The sequence below is a fragment of the Corvus cornix genome, chromosome 13 (assembly GCF_000738735.6).
Source record: "Corvus cornix cornix isolate S_Up_H32 chromosome 13, ASM73873v5, whole genome shotgun sequence".
NCBI classification, from domain to species: Eukaryota; Metazoa; Chordata; class Aves; order Passeriformes; family Corvidae; genus Corvus; species Corvus cornix.
The window spans coordinates 9,864,344-9,869,564 of NC_046343.1; positions in this window are offsets into that span (position 1 = coordinate 9,864,344).

Sequence of the window (5,221 nt, forward strand, 5' to 3'; positions counted from 1 at the left end):
TTACCCTGATTTAAATTCCTCCCCACTTTGCCATGCATCAGTTTTCTCTCTCACAGTCAGCCCAAACTGGAGCATCTAATCCTCTGTGCTTAAATCATTCATTATTTCATGCACTTCTGCATGTCCTCCCTTCTCCCAGCGACACAGAATAATTAACATATAAAAGTCTGGTGATAAGTGAAGTTTACGATCCAAACTAGAGGAATGAAGGCTCAGAAGTGAACATTATAAGAGCCCTGTGCCCATAAACATCCCACTTCTGGTGGGCTACCCAGCCAATTAATTACAGGCAGAAATTCTGGCTGAGCATTCATTGCCCACATAAGCTCCTTGATGAAAAATAAACCTCCAGAGTAGTCAGGAGAAAACGAAGTAGGAGATGGTGTGCTGGAGAGAAAAATACACACAGACCAAGAATAGGACATGACCTATGTTTCATAGGGGGTTTTTTTTTTTGTGTCTACTCCGCTGTAGTAAAAAAAAGAAAAACCCTCCCCTCCTTTAAGGAAAAAGAAACTGTGCAAGAATACAATGGCCAAGCCATGGGCTTCCTAAAAAATCAGGAATTATTAATCTTCACCTTTTCTCATAAGCTAATACAAGCATCAGCCCCTCTTGGGCCAGGCAGCCCCTGACACCTGGGTACAGGAGAGCCTCACCCGGCTCCAGGGCTTGGATCCCCTTCTCTGGTGTGGCTTAACCACTGAGCAGAGCTCCACACTCATCCCTCTGCTGTACTTGAGGAGCTTAGCATGCAGAGAGTCTGGAAACCTTTGGTTGTCCCCTCCAGGTGGGCATGTGTGGTGCTGTCTGCAGGTGAAACACATGGGGAAAAGGCGATGAGGAGTGATCTGAGATCACTGAATCGCAGAATGGTTTGGATTGGAAGGGACCTTAAAGACCATCTTGTTTCACCCCCTGCCATTGGCAGAGATGCCACCCACTAGATCAAGTTGCTTATAGCCCCATCCCACCTGGCACTGAACACTTCCAATAATGGGGCAGCCACAAATTTTCTGGGGAAACTGTACCAGTGTCTCATCACCCTCAGAGTGAAGAATTCCTTCCTAATATCTAGTCTAAACCTGCCGGTGTGAAGCCATTCCTTCTTGTCCAGTCACTTCAGGCCCTTGTCCAAAGTCCCCCTCCAGCTCGTTTTTAGCCCCTTTAGGCACTGGACAGGCCTGTCAGGGCTTCTCTTCTCCAGGCTGAACAGCCCCAACTCTCCCAGCCTCTCTCCAGAGCAGAGCTGCTCCATCCCTCTGAGCACCTTCATGGCCTCCTCTGGACCTGTTCCATCAGGTCCAGATCTTTCCTGTGCTGAGCACCCCAACGCTGGTCACAGTGCTGCAGGTGAGGTGTCACAAGAGTGGAGGGGGAGAGTCCCCTCCCTCGACCTGCTGGTGACGCTGATTTTGAAGCAGCCCAGGGTGCAGTTGGCTGTAAGAAGTTGCAGCCGCTCTCTCAGCAGGGGATGGGACTCGTGGACGGCTTCAGCAAAAGCTCATTGGTGTAAACAGCAAGAAAGATCTGTGACCTGGAGAGAGGGGGAGATGAGCCCAGACAGCTGCCTGTGGCTGCCAGACTCTGTACACTGAGCCAGCACTTCCATATTAAATGTCCCAAACAACATCTCTGCCCACAGGGACCATTTCAAGTGTGAAGCAGCTCACTCTGCCACAGTCATCATCATGGGTCACTGCCCAGTGTGGGGGTGTCCTGCCCACCTATCCCCACATCATGCACCCCACTGGCCCCTTGGAGCCCGGCACGTGCCTCTCGCTTCCCTGCAGGGAGCCTAGTCCTGCAGCCAGAGCTCTCAGAAACCTCCGATGCTTGTGACTGGGTTTCCTGACATTAGCCAGGCCTGGCTATATATTACTGGGATATATAATTAAGGCTCAGAGGTTTGCATACAGTAGCTGGCTTTTGTAAGACAAGGAAATCAAGGACTGTGACCAAGAGGGATTTTTCAATGTGAAAATTGAGTATTAAAAGGGTGCTTAAGCCAGCTGAGCCAAAACCACAAGGGGGAAAGGGCTGCCTAGTAAAGGACCAAACAACTGTATCAAAGAGGTGAGGGGATCTGAAGCTGCATACGGACTCTGGGCCAGTGCAGACAATGGCAAAGGGGAGGACAGTGAACTGGCAGCCACCCCAAGTGCCCAAAGGGGCCACACCCACATCCCTTTCATCCATCCCCTCCAGGCCATAGCACATGGGAACATACCTTGCAACAGCCTCAAGTAGATGCTGTAAAGATCTAGTAAGAAAATTAGGCACAATTCATCCATCCTAGGAAGGATCTGGATGCTCCATGTGCCACTTCCACAATGGCTCCATGAAACAGCTGGGTGCTTCTTACCATCCCCAAGTGACTCTTGGCATGGCTGGGAGGGTAGAACTTGCTGTTTGATGTCACCACCTTATGAGGTCACTTCCAGAAGAAGGCAAATGCTGGGGCAAATTCCTGGATAAACAAAATTCTAGCATTAGCACAGGGTGATTATTCTTAATTTACTGGGTTTGCATTGCTGAGCAGTTTAGGCACACACCTGCTCCAGCCAGGAGGAGGAAATCAGGCAGTGTGATGCTGTGTGGACATGGGTATCACCCCTCCTGGCATCCCAGGGGAACAGCCTGCCTCCATGCCAAGGTAGGAGCAGCCAGCAGTGAGATGGAGAGCATCCCTCCATCCTGTCTCCTGGCCAACAGCAAAAACTGCCGAGCACTCCCATGAAGGGCCGTGCCTTTGAGCTTTAGCGGGTCATCCTCCCTTCTTTGTGCACCCATCATGTCTGGAAGCAGAGCAGGAGCCCAAGCACAGACCTTTGCTCTCACTGGGACCCTTCCCAGGGCTCCAGCATCCCTGCAGTCCATGTGGACTGGCTGACTGACCAGAGAACCTCTGGCAGCCATTCCTGGGCTGTTTCCAGAGTTTGCTTGCAAACAAGTTACCAGTTCCTCACCACAGAATCCAGCTCTGTGACAGATCTTCAGTTTTTATGCAAACATGCCAGTGGGATAGCTCACATCCATGATTGCTCCTTGCCTTGGATCTTCAGGAGAAAGAGCATTTACAATTGCCAATTTATTCCAGTTAGTCAGCAGCTCCATGCTGCAAGTCTGGACACTCTGAGAGCACTTGTTCCAGGACACACACGTTTCCCAAGGCATATCTTTGAGCAAACCACAAAAATTTGTTTCTTGGAGCAAACGGTGAAAAATTGAAACTAACTCATGCAGAAGAACTCATTAACTTCATTTGATTGACAATCCCCTCATTAACCTGAGGCTGAAAGTGCCAGAGGAGATGCATACACCTACAAGAAGCTGTGGGAAGTACGAAGTTTTCAAAGCTGTTTTTTGCAGGATTGAAAAGCCCCTCGGAGGAGGGAAAGGCAGAGCAGGGCTGAGGACCTGGCAGGCTACAAGACAGCACAAAGGCAGTGCTGGAGCAGGGACTGGGCAAACCCAGGAATTGTGCTCATCACCCAAACCCATGGATGGTGCAAGCACTCCTGACCTTGGGCTGATCCATAAACCAACCAAAAACTCCAATGGGATCCACCCTGCAGTTTCACTGTGCTGAACCCCCAAGGCTCCAGGCAAGGCCAGTGAAGAGGCAGCAATGACCAGCATAGCAGCCTGGACATGTCCCAAGGGATGCTGTGATCCCTCCAGCCCCACCCTGGAGCCAGGGATGTGTAATGGACACGTGCAAAGTAACCACATCAGTGTATCATTCCAGTGGGACAGGCAGCTGGGTGAGGACATGCCCTCATCAGTCTTCTCACGTCCAAAAGTGTCCGAGGTGAGAGAGGTTAATTAACAGAATACCCACCTCTTCTTCAGCCTCTTCAGCATCAGTCTGGGCAGCCAGAAGGAGGAGGAAGGGCAGGAGGAATGCTGCTGCATCCAGGCTGAGCCATAACTCCCAAACTGAAATAGACTTCTAACATGTTCCTGCAGAGCTGCGGGACCTGATTCCTAGAGCCCCACAGCACAGCTGATGCCACTGCCTCTCATTTCAATATGATTTTTGCAGTTTACTGGACCTGAGCTCCCACTATGGGGAAAGAAAAGGATTATTCTCTGGCCCTGTTTCAGAGCTGGTGCTGTGAAGGTCTGATCTACGGCCTCACACGAGCCGAGCAGCGATCCCAACACACAGCACACTGCAGGCATCTTTCCTACTCTGCTCTCTCAGCCTCGAGTTTTGCTTTTTAATTTCCTGTGGCTACAGAGCACCATTGGAGGGTCTCCCAGGGACAGTGTCCCATACACCATGGTCAAGGTTGGTGGGAGGGACACAGTTGTATCAGTCTCAGCATAGGGGAGTTGCCTGCAAGAAGGCTGTTCCTGATGGATTATCCAAGTATTTCAAGCCACAATCAGCCTTAAAGCAAAAAACACCCAAACACTCCAGGGGAATATTTAACCTGGTGGCTGGTGATCTAAAGCTGGCAGCAAACAGGGAAAGGTGATTGCAGGAGCAGCAACACGTTGCCTTGGGGCGCAACTTCATGGGCTCTTGGGGAGCAGGCACCAAGCTGCCCTGGAGGAGAAGCCAGCACAGCAGCACCAGCTGTATTTTGGGCAGCTGCTTGAGCCCTATCTTCACAGAGCAGCACAGCTCCAGCGATGCCGCCACCTGGGAAAGGCCCAAACCTTGTACACTGGCTACTTTTGCTCAGAGCAGAGCAAATTATGCTCTCCTCAAGAGGAGCCTTAGGCTGAAGTTTCCTGGCCCCAAACCAGTGCCTACCACTAAATCCTTGCTGTCCAAATTTGCTGTGAAGTTCCAGCTCAGGGAGATCGTGCATCCCTTCCCCATGTCCTATATTTGTATTATTTACATTTCACAGCAATGCTCACCTTACTTACAGGTCTGTGGGATGCCCCAGAAGTTATCAAGAAATTACTGAATTATGGCTAAAATTATGGCTAAACAAGCACTGACCATAAAACTTGAAGCATTTCACAGCCATCCTCCTCATTCCTGAGTATTTTTGCCTCTTTGCTGGTGAGGGCTCTCAACACCCCCAGACAGTGCAACTCTCTGAGCTGAATTAGTTGATGGGGATTTTTTTCCTCAGAGTATGTAAATAAATATCAATATTCTAAACCAAAGACCTCCCAGTAACTAAATATTATTTATCTTAAATTTATCTTCAAACTAAACAGCTTTGTCACATATGTACAATAATAAGGAAACAAA